Source organism: Neomonachus schauinslandi, chromosome 13, assembly GCF_002201575.2.
Source record: "Neomonachus schauinslandi chromosome 13, ASM220157v2, whole genome shotgun sequence".
Lineage (NCBI taxonomy): Eukaryota > Metazoa > Chordata > Mammalia > Carnivora > Phocidae > Neomonachus > Neomonachus schauinslandi.
In genome coordinates this window covers 10868708-10878133 of record NC_058415.1, presented here as the reverse complement: position 1 = coordinate 10878133, position 9426 = coordinate 10868708, and the positions used below count along the sequence as shown (strand labels likewise).

The 9426-nt window shown below is 43.6% G+C and overlaps 1 pseudogene; it reads left to right on the top strand.

The window, feature by feature from the left end:
* Positions 1 to 4745: 4745 nt before the first annotated feature.
* Positions 4746 to 4832, top strand: LOC123326599 (annotated as a pseudogene).
* The last annotated feature ends 4594 nt before the right edge of the window (positions 4833 to 9426 follow it).

Sequence of the window (9426 nt, the reverse complement as noted above, 5' to 3'; positions counted from 1 at the left end):
GAGCCAGCCATGCATCCTTCCCTTTCTTTGCTGCTTGAGCCTGCTGGCTTGAAGCACACGCCAGCTGGGGGAAAATCTGTCATTAAAGATAAGGTGGAGTTTTTTCTGGTCTCAGACCTCAAATTATGTTTGCAGCTAACTTGTACCTTAGAGTAAGAGAAAAGTTGTGGGACCTGCCCACATTCCCATATGGGATTGTCAAGGATTATCCCCACTGAATGCCATGGGAACCCATAAAAAAAGATGTGTTTTGATTCCATCCATCAATCATACATTCACTGTATGGGTTACATGGACTTTCCATTAGTATACTCAGTTTTTTAAGAAGCTGGTTGCTGAACCATGATTTAGTCTTAGACAGAGACCTAAATTCCAAGTGTGCCTGCCCATATAATCTATTTTATCTGCCATTGCTTCCAGTTGTCCTCCTTAATTCTTCATCTAAGCTAAACCTCCCCCCCAAATAAAAGTTTTTAATCTTATACTTTTAGGAATATTTTCATTTTATTTGACGGCTCTCAAACAATGGTTCTCAAACTATGGTATGTAACAGAATCACCTGGAGAACTTGGCAGACGTATAGAGGTCTATGCTTCATCCATCCTACTTCAGTGAGTCTGGAACATTTTTATTGTTAGCTCTCTAGGTAATTCCCACACTCCCAAAGTATGAGAACTTCTGTCTTAAAAGACACAGATTGCTCCTGAATGAGGCATAGGTTTGGGGACATAGCGTCATGTCACCTGGATCTGACAGCCATATTCTATGTCTTAGTGCCATGTAGTTATGCTGTTCTAAGAATTGCAGAGATCACACAAATTGTGCCATGATACAATCTTCTGTGTGTAGTGTGTAGGGATCAGGGGACACTGAGCCAGGCAAGTGTGTCCAAAGAACCACCATGCAGCTTGCTTTTCCCTCTTCTGAAAATGTCCCAGGGCTTGTCATGGTACCTAAATTGTTATGGTGATATGAGGTTTGGGAGGGGGGGCACAGGATGGAGTGAAATGAACTGGAAGGATATTGGAGAATACAGAAATGGGAAAAAAGCGTTTCCAAAATTCATATAAACTTTGGTCTGATGCTGACACTCAGCAGGGGCCAACAAAATTTCTAAAGATTCTTTAAACTTGTCTGGTTTCAGTCCTTCCCCAAATGGCTCAAGATATCTAGGGAGATCATAGTTACTTAAAGAGAAATACTCTAGGGACGCCTGGGTGGCTCAGTCGGTTAAGCGTCTGCCTTCGGCTCAGGTCATGATCCCAGGATCCTGGGATCGAGTCCCGCATCGGGCTCCCTGCTCCGCGGGGAGCCTGCTTCTCCCTCTGCCTCTGTCTCTCTCTCTGTCTCTCATGAATAAATAAATAAAATCTTAAAAAAAAAAAAAAGAGAAATACTCTACATTGTTAACATACTAGTTAAAGGGTGAATACAATCAATAAGACAAATGCTAAGATTTTTTTTTTCAGTTTTTGTGTTGCTTTTTATTTGAGAAATAGTCATCAATATTAAGGAAGAATGTTCCCTGGTACAATTTTTAAACATCCATTTATCTATTTATATATTCATTCATGTATATGTATTTACATATATATATATTTTAACATTTTATTTTTAAGTAATCTCTACTCCCAGTATGGGACAAGATATAAACAGACACACCTCCACAAAATACAACCATGTCCTAAGATAACATGGAAAAATACTCAGCTCATCTAAATAATAAGCACATAAAACATTTTTTAAAAAGATTTTATTTATTTATTTGACAGAGAGAGAGAGACAGCGAGAGAGGGAACACAAGTAGGGGGAGTGGGAGAGGGAGAAGCAGGCTTCCCGCGGAGCAGGGAGCCTGATGCGGGGTTCGATCCCAGGACTCTGGGATCATGACCTGAGCCCAAGGCAGATGCTTAACGACTGAGCCACCCAGGCGCCCCAATTAAAACATTTTAAAATGTATTTTTAAGCTAGTAAACTTGCAAAAACTACAAATAAATGCTAGCGTAAATGAGGGTAAAATGAAAGTCTTTTGAACATTACTTATAAATTAGCATGAGCTAACAAAAGTCAAAATTATGCTTGTCATTTTTATTTTTTATCTTTAACCTTTTCTTTTGAAAAATTTTCGAATTTACAGAGCAGGAAACTTTATGTAATCTTCATCTAGATTTATAATCTTATTTTAATGTTATTAACACCATCATTATCATCATCATCACGATGAGCATCTGAAAGTCGCAGACATTATACCATTCTGCTGTTTTACCCTAAATACTTGAGTATGTATCCACTAAGAATAAGGATATTCTCTTATGCAACCACAGTGTAAGTATCAAAATTAGAAAATGTAACTTTGATATAATACTGTTATCAAATACATAGTCAAGATGCAGATTTTGCCAATTGCCCCAGTGATAATCTTTATAGTATTTGTTTTTCTTGATCTGAGGTCTAGTCTAGCATCCCTCATTGCCTTTACTTGCTCTGTCTCTGTAGACTCTCTCTCTTTTTTTAAAGATTTATTTATTTATTTCAGGGGTGAGGGGGCAAAGGGAGAGGGAGAGAGAGAATCTCAAGGAGACTGCCTACTGAGTGCAGGGTCCAATGTGTGGCTCGACGTGGGGCTCAATCTCACCACCCTGAAATCATGACCTGAGTCAAAATCAAGAGTCTGATGCTTAACTGACTAAGCCACCCAGGCGCCCCTCTGTAGTCTCTTTTAATCTGAACCCGTTCCTCAGCCTTTCTTTGTCTTTCATGACACTGACATTTTTTAGAGACTGCCTGGTTAGTAGAATGTCCCTTAATTTAAGTCTGTCTACTATCTCCTCATGATTAGATTTATGCATTTTTTGGCAGGAGTCTATAACTTTTGACCTCATACATTCCAGTTCTGGGAATCTGTTAGGAGAAAATAATAGTAAACATGTAAAAGACAGCTTATATGGCTTTCAAGGAGCACACATGTTGGATAACAGTAAAATCGCAGCCCACATGCCCCGAGGTGATAGTGGGTATCCAGCAGTATGCTCTGTCCTTCAGGGGCATTATCTTACCCAACTTCTCAGTAACGTGAGTACCGTCGAGTCTCTTCACTGCCTACCCAACAACTACCCTCCCCTTTGTCCCTCTTTGGGAAGCTCAGGAGAATGAGTCAGAGCAGTTCTAAGCCAACCACGATCACCCACTCCTGTCTCCAGGTATGGTTTTTTTCTTTGGGGAGAAGAAAATAGACTGATGAGGAAGTGGGTTGATGGGGGTGACCTCAGGGAAGTCAGTGAGAGAGCTTAGGTCAGGAATGGGGCAGTGACCAGACCCCTGTGAGGCACTCCAGTGAGAGGCCAAAGGAACCAGACCAGAGCACCATCTGTCATAAATCCTCCCTCTTTCTATGCGATGTGACTTTGGGAAATCTGCCTAAATCCTTCTGCAAAGGACTGTGTAGCTCTTCATTCGTGTCCAGGGAGTGTGCTCCGGCTGAGGAAGATGGGGATGGCAGTGCCAGATCTAGGAGGCCTAATCCCCACCACGATGAGCGCATCCTCTCCTGGACCGTCCTCATCATGCACCTCCACGTAGCCAGAGGGAACATCCCCCAAGAGACTGATGACCTAGATACAGAAACAGCAACCACCGTCTGGTAGGACAAAGTCTGAACTCTTTGACAGGATGGCCATGTTCAGACCCTGCCCACATCCAAAGCTTCGTTTGTCACCACATCACTCTGCACCCCCACAGGTCCCCTTGTACTTTTAATTCCCGGGATGGACAATGGCATGTCTGGGCTCCCTGCTTTGGCACACAGTGCTCCCTGTGTCTGCGATGTCCTGAAGACACTTCTCTGCCTGGCGAATGCTTCCTTGTTGTTTAAGACCCAGTCTCCATGTCACTGCGTCAGTTAAGTCATTCTTCCTCAGCGTCAGTCTCTCTGCCAACACCCTCGCCATGAGAATAAATCATTTCCTCTTTGTGTTTCCGCCCTCACCGAGTTTTGGGAAATAGAATGTTCCTGCGTTGTCACTGGGAACTCAAGCTTCTTCTTTTCCTTTGTAACGCATCTCGTTCCTAGACCATGAGTTCTGCGAAGTCCAGGAGCAAGTATTGTTCATTGTTTTGCCCTTAGGGTCACTTAGTACAGAGCTTGACGTATGGTCACCACTCGGTCAATGTTTGGGGAATGAATAAAAAGCATACAGATGATAATGAAGAATGAATTAATGAATTAATGAATTAATCCAAGGTCTTTCTAGTTATAAAATGCTATGGTTTGAATATTCCTATTGAAAATGAAATACCATTGCACGTAGGAATATGGGCTAAATCCTAAATTAAAATACACATATATAAAGCGCACATGTAAAAATATATACACTATGCTTGTATATATATGTTTGTCACCATGATCGTTAAGGGAAAATTTCTTATTCTTTATTCTTTTCTTATTTACAGATTTCTTGTGACAGTATAAGGAATAAAGTGGAGAAAAATAGGAACTCCTATTCTAATGGCTGGCTTTAAATGCCAGCACACAAATCTTTCTGTATTTGTCTTCAATTATAAGACAACAATACAAATATCCACTTGCTTGTAATAATCTATGTGCTGGTTTAATTTCTCCACCCAAAAGATAAAGACAAAACAGAGCTGGAAGATGTGCATACAAAGGCACAGCTGAAATACTCAAGAGAATAAAAAAGATTCTTACTTTCTTCTGAAGGACACGTGAAACTCGATTACTCCCATCTAAGACTATACTTTCAGGGATCATTTCTATAGTTTGTTACTAAGTTCACTTTAACAAATACTTACTGAGGGTGCCTGGTTGGCTCAGTTGGTTAAGCGACTGCCTTTGGCTCAGGTTATGATCCTGGAGTCCTAGGATCGAGTCCCGCATCAGGCTCCCTGCTCAGCAGGGAGTCTGCTTCTCCCTCTGACCCTCCCCCCTCTCATGTTCTCTCTATCTCATTCTCTCTCTCAAATAAATAAATAAAATCTTAAAAGAAAAAAAAAAGCAAATACTTACTGAGTGTCTGCTCTGCATTCATTTATTCAACAAGTACTTGTCAAACACTTAGTATGCGTCAGGAATTGTTCTAGGCAATAGAGATAGAGCAGTGAATAAAACAAAAATCTCTGCACTTATGAAATCATATTCTAGAAGCATGAGGGATCATAAACATAAATAAATTAGAGAGTATGTCAGATAGTGATAAAGTCCTTTAGAGAAAAACAAAGTTGGAAATGGAGTTAGAAGTGTCAGAGTAGGGAAGGGGGCATTCCAATGTTAAATAGATGCTCTCAGAAGGTGACAGATGAATAAAATCTTAAATGGTTTGGGGAATAAAGAAGGAGATGTGCAAATGATCACACTTTTCTCTGTAGTCCTATGGACCTTAAATTCCACTAGGTTGTGTTCATTGGTAATGACCTACCCTTTCTAGCTAGTTCAAGGTGCTGTCACACTGAAAGACATACTCCTTCAGGTAGAGATGGAAGGTGTAAACTCCATTCAAACTTTGAAGGATCAGGAGAGACTGGTTAGGATTTCAGGTGAGGATGGCAGAAAGAATGACACCAGCAAAGAAGGCCCCAGGCCAGGACATCTTCCTTGCTTCGACAGAGAGGTAAGGTTTAGAATTAGTTACATGAAGTGGGACTATAAACCAGTTGGAGAGATCACACTTGGTTGTACGGTTATGGGAAGTCACCAAAGTTAACTGAGCAGGGAAAGAAGATGATGAAACAAGCGTCTTAGTCAAACTCATACAATGTTAGAGTTCAGTTCAATCAGAATAAAAAAGAAGTGACAAGCAGGGAGGCCATTAAAAACTTTTTTTTGGTGCTGTTATCCAGACATTGATTGCTGAGAGCTGGGTCAAAAGGGAAGCAGTGAGGACAATGACACTAAAGAGGAGTGAGGTTTATGAAGCATAAATAACAGAGCTTGGTGGACGATTAGATCCAAAGGGTAAAGAAGAGGAAGAAGTTAGAACTGACACATTCACAGAGTTCAGAGGGAGGCGAGCAGATGGCGTCAGCCTGAGACGGAGGGCTCTGTCAGCCAAGCGCAGAGTGACTGGCTCCAGGTCACACAGTTCATGAAAAGCTGGATCCAGAACACAGGTTTCCTGCTTTTCCCACCCTAGATGACTCCAAAGTTCTAAAATTGGCAAATGGGCAAAGAGGGCCACCAATAGAAATGAGCGATCACAGAGGGATAGCCAGGTTACAAATGGGTACAAGAGGTAGAGAGTGTTTTATATTTGTGGAGTTTGAGGATATTCAAGTGGACGTATTTGGGAGATAGGCATTGATTTAGGATTGGAAATGACTCTGTCCCTTACTAGTTTGTGATCTTGGGCAAATCACTTAACCTCTCTGAGCCTCAGTTTTCCTGGTTGCAAAGTAGGCATAATGTTATCACTTAATGTTTGTAATTAACTAATTAATTAACATTTGTAAAGGCTCCGAACAGGCCCTGGTACAAGGTAAGCGCTATTTGTTAAATAAAATATGAACGACGCAGTGTAAAGAAAGAGGTTGGCTTTTCGGAGAGGTAAGAAGACGTAGGGAAAGCTAGATGTCATAATGGACATTACATCTGTTATAGAAGTCAAGAGCCTGGGTGGCTCAGTTGGTTAAGCATCCAACTCTTGATTTCGGCTCCCGTCATGATCGCAGGGTCATGAGATGGAGCCCTGAATTGGTTCTGCGCTGGGCGTGGAGTCTGCTTAAGATTCTCTCTCTCCTTCTCCCTCTGCCCCTCCCCCCACTTCCCCACCCTGAGCTTGCTCCCTTTCTCTTAAAAAAAAAGCCAAGGGAGGAATTTTATGAAGATGAAAACAAAATCGATGACACAGAGATGCAGAGAAAGAGGAAGGCCAAGAGAGGTCATAGGTGTGGAAAGGAGGCTTTCTAGAGTGCTTTTTTTTTTTTAAGATTTTATTTATTTGTCAGAGAGAGAGAGAGAGAGCACACAAGCAGGGGGAGTGGCAGGCAGAGCAGGCAGCGGGAGAAACAGACTCCCCACTGAGCAAGGAGCCCAGGACCCTGGGATCATGACCTGAGCCGAAGGCAGGCGCTTAACCGACTGAGCTACCCAGGCGTCCCTAGAGTGCATTTTGGACAGGGCGGGCAGCCAGGAGAGACACCCAACTACAGGGAACTAAAGAAGTAGTGAGAAGCCAGGGATTTAGCTAGTGATCTGTGATCTGTGAATGTATCCCAGAGCAGATACATTTTAAAAATAGGCGGTGAATTGTTAAAAGGCTGTTGAGGAAATTTGGAGTCATTTTTAACCATCCAAGAATGGACAGCATGGAGCATAATGCTGGCCTAATCTTTATAATTAGGTATCAAATACTAAGTTGAATGCAGCATGCCCTGGTGTAAGATGGGAGATTTTATGATACCATTCCCCCTTACCCCGTCCCCCGCCAAAAAAAGTTTTCCTTGATTGCAAATTCTGAAAATTTGAGATACTCTCATTACATTTTATTTGCGTTTGTGTGGAAACTAGAATATTTTTGCTCTGTAGGAACATGTGTGTCACAAACATTTAGAAACTCAAAGGAGCCATATGAAAGGCTGACTTGGTACACAGCAGACTCAAGATTCTGGTGTAAAGAATCGTCTACAAATCACCCATTTGCTCTCAGTTTGAGAAGTCGTCACAGAGTTGTTCTCTCAGCATCTCTTGATCTAAATGTTGGCTTATAGATCCCAGTGCAGTAAACAGACTTAGAATTTGGAAGTCAGAAACTCCACATTACAAAAAGCTTTCTTTTCCTTGGATCTTTTTTCATAGCCTATATGATAACGTTGGACTGAAGAACTTTGTCTTATATGCTTAAAGGCATTGATATTTGCAGGGAAAAGTCACCTAACCAGCTCTGAGGAATTACTAAACTAACAGAGCCAGGCAAAGCCAGAGAAAGGAAGGCCAACAAGAAGAGACTCAATTCAGTCCTTAGGAGTTTTACTTACATATTAGGTTGCAAACTACAAACCAGCAGTGCCTGATAGGAACATATGTGACCCTCATATGTGAACTACGTGTGTAATTTAAATTTTCTTTCACGAAGGCCACATTGTAAAGAGGGAAAAACAAACAGGTGAAATTAATTTTAATATTTTATTTGCCTAATATCAAAACTATCATTTTAACATGTAACTAACATTTAAAAAAATCACTAACAGGATATTTTTGCATTATTTTCTCTACACTGTCTTCAAAATCCAATGTGCATTTTACACACTCAGTATATCTCAGTGCAGACTAACCATCTGTTCCAATGGTCAATAGTCACACTGGACAGCAGTGTAGCTCTGAACCAAAAATATCCTGCTTTAGTATTTTTTAAAGGGCAAATTGCCAAACAGAGGTTGAATTTAGAGAATGCTCTATTAGAGCAAAACTCTGAGCAACCAGTAACTTGAAATAAACATGTACTTTCCCACTCCGGTGAGCATTGGGACTTTTCTGATTTTTCTTGAGTTGGGTCTGGGCCTCTTGCCGACTTCTCATCTGAAACTGAAATAAACAGGGCTGCAGCATATTCTTGAATCACAGGAAAGAGGCGTGCAGTGTTTTCCCAGAGAAAAGCATTTATCCTCCTGTTGGAAAAAAAAAAAAGAAGAAAAAGAAAGAAAGAAAAAATTGAAGGGGGCATTGGGGGATAACTTAACAATGTTTATTCCTTGGCTGGATTCATTATATTTAACTCAAGTGCCCCAGGAAGGATGAGGGAGACATCTTTCGCAAAAGTTGATTTGTACCCTGGTTGGTGGGTTGGTTGGTTGTGTTTTCAAATCTGCCTCCCCCCCCGCACCCCCGCCCCCAGGCTTGGTGCGGACCCTTCGGAAGGCCCAGCGCGGACACGTGCGAGGCTGGTTTCCCGACCTCGCCGAGCGCGCGGGGCGGGCGGACAGCGCGTTCCCGCTCCTGCCCTCAGGCGCTGGCAGCCCCGCGGCTCCGGGCAGATGGAGTTTCCGGCCTGGCTCGGCGGTCGCGGAGCCCTCCGCCCGCGGTCGCTTCTGCCTGAGGTCAGGGCCCCCGCGGCCGGAGCGCGCCGTCGCTCGGAGCATCCGGAGGGCAGTTCCGCGGCGTGTCCACACCCTCTCGCCCGCCGCTCCCTGCGTGCCGGGCCGGGCGCCGGGTGGCTGGCTGGGCTCGCCGCCGCGGCAGCTCCGAGGCTGGGCCCTCCCCCGCCGTGGCTGCGGCGCCGAAGGTGGAAATGCGGAAGTTTGCAGCCCCACTGACAGATGAGGCTCGCGCCCCGCTCGGCGTGCGCTGCAGCGGCTCCGCGGCGCGCCGGGCCCCCGCCGTCCGCGCCCCGCGCCCCTAGAGGCGGACGAGCCGCGCGCGGGCCATGGCCACGCTGCCGGGCGCGGAGCGGCGCGCGTTCGCGCTCAAGATCAACAGGT